The sequence below is a fragment of the Camellia sinensis genome, chromosome 2, assembly GCF_055761805.1.
Source record: "Camellia sinensis isolate YWXY chromosome 2, ASM5576180v1, whole genome shotgun sequence".
Classification (NCBI taxonomy): Eukaryota; Viridiplantae; Streptophyta; class Magnoliopsida; order Ericales; family Theaceae; genus Camellia; species Camellia sinensis.
Window position 1 is genome coordinate 194,106,263 of NC_138962.1, and position 9,741 is coordinate 194,116,003.

At 38.1% G+C, this 9,741-nt stretch overlaps 1 pseudogene; it reads right to left on the reverse strand.

Moving 5' to 3' along the window:
• Positions 1–743: 743 nt before the first annotated feature.
• Positions 744–4,812, reverse strand: LOC145819341 (hydroquinone glucosyltransferase-like; annotated as a pseudogene).
• Positions 4,813–9,741: the final 4,929 nt, after the last annotated feature.

Consider the following 9,741-nt stretch of genomic DNA (forward strand, 5'->3'; position numbering starts at 1 on the left):
AAATGCATATAATACACCCCTTTTAAAGGGTGTTATAATAAAATTTCCCTATATAGTTAGAATTTTTTTTGTTTTCCATACTTTTTGTTTTTATTGAACTTTTTTTATTTTATAAATATTTTACTTTTTAAGTACATATAAATTAGGTACATTTAAAATAAAAAACAAAAACTTATATATATTTTACTTTTTTATAATTATTTTTATTGAATCATATGCATCTAAAAAAATTGACTAAAATTTAAAATAACAAAAATTTACTAAAAGTAAAAAATTACGAAAAATAACTTTTAAAAATTGAACTAAAAGTGTTTTCTTCATACGTTGCAATAATTCTGGTGCGGAATAAAGTAAACAAAGATGGGTATACGAAATAGCAGATCTCCTACAACTTCGAACAATTATTTTAGATTAACGAGCCTTTTCAAATGATTATGAACCCACGAATCATCTGTAATTACACCTTCAAGTCAATCAATTAGCTATTAGATTTACAACAGTTCAATATAGCATGTTATCTTAGTGGGTGCTGTTTGGGGTCTAATGGGGTGTTCTTCTTAGATTTCAGGTTTAACTCTCGCTAGATGATATTAACTCATTGAGACCATGCCCACCACTCTACTTAAGATTTGCTCAATTCACGTGAAGGAGAGCTTTAAGTAAATTTTCAAATTAATCGACGTGTGCGTAAACTGACCGAACACTCAATCATAAAGAAATGTGGTGCAATTTATTTAAGATCCATTTCATCTTCTATGTATGATTTTTTTAATTTAAATACGTAAAATCCAACAGTACAATTTAGCCAATACAAAGAAAACTAAATGCAGTGAACTGAACTGGAACAAAATAATAACTGATTTGGTCTCAAATGTTCTTTTGATTTTTCCACCTGAATGCTACTTTAAATAGTGTTTTTACATAAGAACCTTCACTACTTAAGATCTTCGCAGCAGCATCTTTGAGTCCCTCCATTCTCCGGCAAATTTTCTTCCTATCTTCTCCTTTCATAAGACTTTTCACAACTTCTGCAATCTCTTCTCGTCCCACCAGTCCAAATTCATCACTTTTCGATCTCAATGCGACTTTCAGACCCTCTGTCAGCATCACTGCGTTCATCTTTTACTCTTTAAAGAGTGGCCAAGCATTTAAAGGGAAACCGTGGACAGTGCTCTCCAGAATCGAGTTCCATCCACAGTGTCAAAAATTCACCCGTAGCACAGTGGCTTTGAACGTCGATTTGTGGTGCCCACGATGGCACCACTAGGGCTCAGCCTTGTGTTCTCTCCAAGAACCCTTTTGGCAAGAAGCGAAAAGAGTCAGTTTGGTTATGTGCATTGAAGAATGCAACACTAGCATTGTCACTAGGGCTTATCACAACCCATAAAAATCTTTGGCCACTCTGTGCCAAACCCAATGCTAACTCAGTGAGCTGGTCATGAGAGAGAGTCCCACCCCTTCTGAATGACACAAACACTACTGACCCACTTGACTGATAATCCAACTATTGTAAACACTCGGATCGTTCTAACCCATCACTCAAACCGATTCAGATAAGCAGTCTGACCAGATAAACTGTCGGCTTGCTTGGCTCGTCCACTAACAAAGCTTTTATAGCTCCCTCTTATATGTCCACGAAGGTATTCACAATTATGCCCTTAAGCTAAACCATACCGCTTAAAATTCTTAATGAGTCCCTTGTATTCTTTGTTTGACAGGTCTTGAACCAGGTCTAGAACCAGGTCTAGGAGATATAGCGATTCCGATTTAGACCTGACTTTTATTGTATTCCGGGCTCGGGTTTCATGGTTTAATGTTGTTGTCCATCTCTTATTCTCCTTGTTTTCCCTTGAGTTTGTCTTTTGGGTTGTTGTGGTTGTGTTTCCGACAGGTTGGTTGATTAGTTTCCAAACTTTTCTTGCCCAGGATATTATTTCTCTGCTCGAGCGGCGCTTCTTGCACTCGAGCGGGGTCTGCAAACTCTTAATACTTTTGTAGGTTTGCAAAACTATTGGGCGAGTGTATTCTACGCTCGAGCAGTTCTTTATGCGCTTGTGCAGGCTCAGCTCGAGTGGCTTTTTCTTGCCCTCGAGTGTTGGTCTATTGTTTGCAACACTACTGAATGTATGTATCCTACGCTTGAGCGGTGCTTCTTGCGCTCGAACGGTGATGGTCTTCTTCATTCTGTCTTGGAACTTGAGCGTCACTTCTTGCGTTCAAGCGGAACAACTAGTTGTGTCTGATACTTGAGCGTCACTTCTTGCACTCGAGCGAACTATGCATATATCAGATCACGAAAGTGACTTTTTATATCACTTTTTCAGATCTATTTCCTTCCAAACCCTAATGTTGAGACCATCTCTCTCTCTAAACTTACATTCTCTCTACATTTGTATCTAGATCTAGTGATTTCTCTACCCTACTCCCTTTGATAAAAAGATAGAGCACCTCAAGGGCATCGTTTTGATTTGAATTGACTTTGGTTTTGGTGTCATTGGAGTTTCATCTTTCCTTTCGTTTGCTTGTCTTCTGTCTTTAAGGTAGGAATTTTCTACACTTTCATATGGTTTTTAACTTAGTTATTGGTCATTGTGTAACAATGGTGGGACTTGGTAGTGTTTTGAGCAAACCTAGGGTTTGGGTTTAGAATCAAAAGAGGGGTTTCTAAGTAAATGAGTTATAGATGGTTATGGGGTTGAATATGAGGTTATATTGTGGCAAAATAGTTGATTTTGACAATTGGGTTGATATTTGGGAAAGAGGGGAATTTACCCTTGTCACGACCCAAACTCACCCCTATAGGTTTAGTATCATTACCGGCCAGTAACCTTTGGATTACCGAAGGCCTCTTAACGTAATAACATATAATTAGGGGTTGCGGAAGCAATCAACAGAAATATACATAGTCCATTGAACTGTGAAGACATACATGAGACAAATATTCTTAAACTTTAATAAAGATATGTATGATGTCAAAAGATACAGTTGATACACGTCACTCCAAGTACTTGTACATGTAAGTAGAAATTTGTCCAAAATTAAAACAAAAGAACCAAAGTCTTAAATACAAAAATATAGTCACAGAATTGACATGATCTGAAACTTCCTCGAAAGGCACAAAGGGTGGTTGACGAACACAAAACTTTTCAGGCATCATCTTAAGCCTGGTTACGTGCCTGGTCACCTACATATAAAATATAAATAGTAAACGGGAATCCAGTGAATAATGACACAGTAAAGGGTTTTAATTAATAGTGTCCATCATAAAGTTAAAAATTAGAGTCTTATGTATATTCAAATTTCGAATCAGAAATAGATTCATATATTTAATCATTTCCATTCTCAAAATTCATACATTTCACATCATAGTACACGGCACATCCATTAGTGTTAACGAATCCGATGGCCCATAAAAAGGATGGTCGTAAAGGCATTCTGACGACCCATAACGGGACATGCATAAGGCATTCTGATGACTCGTGTGCACAAAGATCCCAAATAACACATAAATCAAGTCAATTTCTGAATCGGGTGCCGATAAGGACTTCAATTCACAAACTGAAACGGAAACACGAACATATCTTTCTACGTTAAACAGATACAAACACACATAAGGCAACATATGATGTAAAATTTCACTTTAATTATTTATTAGGCATAACTAAACATGGATTAACGTCAATCATGGGTCGGGGTTATTACAGCCTTCCCCTCTTAAAAAGTTTGGTCCTATAAACTCGAATTACCTTCTTTCTAGAAGAATACCGAATTCAAAGGAAACAACTCAGGGTATCTTCTCATCATGTCTTCTTCTATCCCCCAAGTTGCATATGCTCCCCCGTGATTCTGTCAATCAACCTTCACTAATGGGATTTCCTTGTTTCTCAATCTTTTGATTCGGCGATTAACAATTTGCATTGGCCTTTCCTCGTACGTGTAATCATCTTGCAGAAGCACATGAGTCGGTTCAATCGCATGTGGTGTATCTATTAAATAATCCCGAAGTATAGAGACATGAAAAACATTGTGCATATGTTCCATGACTGGTGGTAAAGCTACTCAATATGTTACCGAATTAATCTTCTCAAGAATTTCATATGGCCCGATGTCTGTTGGTGCTAACTTGCCTTTTATCCCAAACTGTGTTTGCCCTTTCACAGGATTACTTTTATGAACACATGATCCCCGACTTCATATTTTTCTGTCTCTCCTATGGACATCTGCATAACTCTTTCGGCGGCTTTGTGCGGTTTTTAATCTCTGTCGAATCAATTTCACGTTTTTAGTGGTTTCCTGCACAAGTTCTGGGTCCAACAATGGTCTGTCACCTACTTCAGCCCAACAGATAGGAGAACGACATTTCCTTCCATACAGAGCTTCATAAGGAGGCATTCTAATACTTGAATGATAGTTGTTATTATATACAAACTCGGCTAAAGGAAAGTAAGTTTCCCAATTTCCTTGGAAATACAACATACACTTTCACAGCATATCTTCCAAAGTTTGATTGGTTCTTTCAGATTGACCGTCTGTCTGTGGATGGTAGGCACTACTCAATCGTAATTCGGTTCCTAAAGCCTGTTGCAAACTCTGCCAGAATCTTGATATAAACTTCGAATCTCTATCAGATACAATAGATACTGATACACCATGCAATCTCACAATTTCATTCACATACATGTTAGCTAACTTGTTCGCATTATAAATAGTTTTAACAAGCAGAAAATAGGCAGATTTAGTCAAACAATCAACTATAACCCAGATAGAATCCATACCTCGAGAAGAGCAAGGTAATCCCACAATAAAGTCCATCGTGATATGTTCTCATTTCCATTATGGTATTTGAAGCAACTGTAGCAAACCAGTAGGTCGTTGATGTTTGGCTTTAACTTGCTGGCAATGTAAACATCTAGCCACAAAATTTGCAATGCACTTTTTCATTCCTGGCCACCAGAAGTTCTGTTTCAAGTCGTGATACATCTTTGTGTTTCCCGGATGCATAGCAAACTTAGAATTGTGAGCTTTAGTCATAACACGTTTTCTCAAATCACAACAATCTAGTACACAAAAGAGATTCTGAAATTTCAACACATTATTGTCAAGTACAAATCTCGGCCTCGATTTTGAGTTAATTTCATCTACAATCTTTTTCAGAAATGCATCTTGCAATTTCCTATCTCTTATCTCTTCAATAATTGCGGGTTGGGCAGAAATAGCAGCTAAAATTCCACCTTGTTCACGCAAACCCACGTCAATTTCATTCTTCTCCAAGTCACATAATAACTCTTTCCGACCGGCGACCAAGCATAACAAATTCCCACTAGACTTCTGGTTCAATGCATCCGCAACGGTATTTGTTTTCCCTGGATGGTACAAAATTTGTAAATCATAGTCCTTGATCAACTCTAACTATCTCCTTTGTCTCATGTTCAGCTCTTTTTGGGTGAAGAAATTTTTTAAGCTTTTATGATCTGTGTATACTTCACAAGTCACTCCATACAGATAATGGCGCCAAATTTTTAAAGCAAAAATTACAGCAGCTAATTCAAGATCATGAGTCGGGTAATTCTTTTCATATGGTCAGAGTTGTCGAGAAACATAGGCAATTACCTTTCCATTTTGCATTAACACACCCCAAACCTTTGTAGGAAGCATTACTGTAAATTTGAAACCCATCAGTACCATTAGGCAAAGCTAAAACTGGTGCAATTACTGACCTGGTCTTTAACTCTTGGAAAACAGTCTCTCTTTGATCAGTCCAATCAAATGATGTAGCTTTCTGTGTTAATTAAGTGAGCGGTAGAGCAAGTTTGGAAAAATCTTTTACAAATCTGCGATAATGGCCTATAAGTCCTAGAAAACTTCGAACTTCTGTTACATTTGTCAGTTTGGCCAGTCCACAATAGCTTCAATTTTCTGTAGGTCAACGGAGATACCATCCTTGTTGATTACATGTCCCAAGAACGCCATATTGTCAAGCCAAAATTCACATTTAGAGAATTTTTCATATAATTTCTTTTCCCTCAAAATCTATAAGGCAGATCTCAAATGATTCTTATGTTCTTCCATGCTTTTGGAGTAAATCAAGATATCATCAATAAAAACAAGAATAAATTCATCCAGAAATTATTTGAACACTCTATTCATTAAATCCATGAACGCTGCAGGTGCATTAGTTACCCTAAATGGCATTACCAAAAATTCATAGTCTCCATATCTAGTTCTGAATGCAGTTTTCTCTATGTCTTCTGCCTTGACCTTTAACTGGTGATACCCGGATCTAAGGTCAATTTTAGAAAACACTTGGGCTCCCTGAAGTTAGTCAAACAAGTCAACTATTCGGGTAATGAATATTTGCTCTTTACGGTTACTTTATTCAACTCACCATAGTCAATACATAGTCTCAATGATCCGTCTTTCTTTTTAACAAACAACACTGGGGCTCCCCAAGGCGAGGTACTCGGACGGATAAATTTTTTGTCTAAGAGTTCCTGGAGTTGAACTTATAATTCTTTCAGTTTAGAAGTCAACATTCTATATGAAGTTTTAGAGATAGGTTGTGTTCCAGGTACTACATCAATGGTAAACTCAATTTCCTTATCAATTAGGTTTTCGGGTAGGTCACTAGGAAACACATCAGGAAATTCATAAACCACAAGAATAGTTTCCACGCTGGTACTATCTGAAGATATAGTCATGACACTGCACAATTAACCCCGACAACCTTTTCTCAATAATTTTCTGGCTTTCATAAAAAAAATTAAATATGGTGGAAGAACTACCCATTTCTAGTAAAAACAAATTCAAGCATACCAAGTGGTCTAAACATAACTAATTTACTTGCACAGTCAATGGTGACACAATATTTAGTCAACTAATCCATACCCAGAATACAATCAAAATGATCAATGCTCAGGGGCAGCAAATCAATAAAAAATTTCATTTCACCAATTACAATATCACATGCTGGATAAACATAAGCACATATCATGGAACCCCCAGTCGGTGTAAACACAGATACTAAACAGTTCATAGGTTCTAACGATCTAGTTAATTTTTGAGAAAAAGCATGTGATACAAATGAATGCGTGGAACTAGAATCAATCAGCACATAAGCATTCTGAGCATAGATAGAAATTATACCTAACACCACAGATTCGGTGTTCTGTACATCACCAGGCACAAGAGCAAATACTCGACCCTGTTTTAAGGTTTTCTTCCTGGTGTTAGCTTTTGTGTTCATTCTTGATGCTGAACCGGATCTGGGTGAACTTGTTACAGGGTGATTGGTATTTTCGAGTCTGAAGGGACAATCTCTCATCATATGGCCGGTTTTACCACACCTGAAATAGGCACCTGATGCTCGATAACAAACCCCCTTGTGTTTCCTACCACATTATGAGCAAGTTGGTACAGATCCACTACTTTAGCTTGAGCTACTGTAAGATCCCGTATTTTGCTTCTTTGAGAATGACCAACCTCTTTTGAAATTAGACCCTGATCTTTTGCCCTTCCATTAACTTGTTGGAACAAAAGTTTGTTTCTTAGCTGCCAAAATGGCTTCTTCCATCAATTCTCTATCTAATATATTCACATACATAGATAGGCTGAAGACTCCTACTCGATCTAGTATATCTAAATCCAATCCACCCTCAAATTTGCAGGCTTTCTTATAATCCGTGTCCACCATATGAGATGCAAATCTGGCTAACTCAGTAAACTTAGCCTCGTACTTAGCTACGGACATTCTGTCTTGCTGGAGTTCCTAAAATTTAAAAACGTTTCGGTCCCAAAAGCACTGTGGAAAGTACTTGTCATAGAAAATTGTATTGAATTAAGCCCATGTCATGTTCTAATTACTATTCCGGACTAGCAACCACCATCTACGGGCTTCATCCTTTAAGAGATAGGTGGCCAAAAGAACCTTTTGAGTCCCAGAGCAAGGAAAGACCTCGAATAATTTTTCCATCTCAAGTAGCTATATTTCTTCCTTCATTGGGTCAATGCCACCAAGGAAAGTGGGTGGCTTCATTTTCATAAAATTTTGAGTCAAGTTGATAATGTCATTATTGTTCGGTTCAACTTGTACCGGTGGAGGCAGGGGAGGTAAAGGTTGTTGCCTCTGTTGTTGCATTATTACCTCGGTCAGAGCTGCAAGCATCTGTTCCATTTTGTTCATTTGGGCTTCAGATGAATCAACTGTTCCAACACTTCTCGTATTTTCCATTTGCTATAGGTAAACGGAACATTATGAACATAGGCAAATAGTCCTTTTACAACATTCAGATCATTTGTTTCCATATCTTGTGGTTATAATCAGATTTAGCTTTCACTTTCAATAAACACACACTTATACATGCAGATAGAATGCCCATACTTCTTACTAGGATATCCTAAGCTCATATGGACTCGTGTGTGGTGTAGACGTCCCCGAACGCCCCGGGAGGGTTAAGCTCCCGTTCTGTTCATTTGGGGTCACTACAGCTCGGACTCTTAAAATGTCGTGGTTCTTAATCTGAACCAAAGAGTCCAAATCCGGCAAATTGTTTTGAGAAACTGATTTTTTGAAAAAGTAGTGCCAAACATGGACTGCTTTGCCAGATACAGAGTCGCCACCTAAATATTTTATTTTGGGAAATTTAGGAAACCCTGACTCGGTGCCAAAAGGCCACGTGTCCGTCATCACCAAAGTTGCCTCGGCTCGGGAACTTGGGTACGATTGGGGAAGGTCACTTCGTGAGCACCCCCGCTCGCCCGGTCTTAGACCGGCCTCTACTAACCATGATATCTAGTTTTGAAAACATTGTGAGTTCTTATTCCGGTTTATTAGCCTAGGTTACTATGTGATGCGCACAGCATACAAGTATAGACTGGGTCGCCTGAATTGGAACAAAACATTTCATGTTTGTTTATTTGAAAATGGTTTGATGGTGCTACCCGCAAGTAGGCTAAGACGTGGATTTGCCACCCTCAGGTGGGCTTAGAAAACATGATTTTGCCACTATCTAGTGGGCTTAAAACTCACAGTCAATGATTTGTTCCAATTTAAGTAACTCAACCTTCACCCACAGGCACTCGGGCAGTTATATCACATAAGCACATAGCCTCATGGTAAGTATGCTATCATGGCAATCACTCACACGCATGCAACGATGCTAAAGCATAAAACTTACCGAGTACTCCAAGCCAAAATAGGAATTTATTAGAAATCATGCATGATCCTAAGTATACAAAAATGCCTAATGCAACACATGCAAAATGCAACTATAGCAGGCTCGGCTATTCTAAGATGGCATATGAAATGCTACAACTATCATGTATTCAATTTGGAATTGAAAGTACAATGCAGTTAGTATGATGCGCCGAGCCCGGTGCATGCAATACAGATGAATGATGCAAACATGCTGTCATACTGTATGCTGATTTAAACATGCCCTAATCTAACCATCATAAGCAGGTAAATAAAAGGGAGAAAGACGTGGGGTTGGAAGACATACAACACACTCACGCACACTTATTACAGTTATGCCCTCGCTCAGAGGGTCCGAATAAATATACAGTCCCAAATAAAAGAATATTACAGTCCAAAATATTACAAAATCCTAATTAATGAATTAACTAAGAAAGAAAATAAAACTGGCGTGCAAGCCAGGGACTGCTTCGCTTCTGATGGATGATGCATGTCCGGATTGTCTTGCGCGGAAATCCACCGGAATGCCCCAATTAGCCTCTGTTTACACC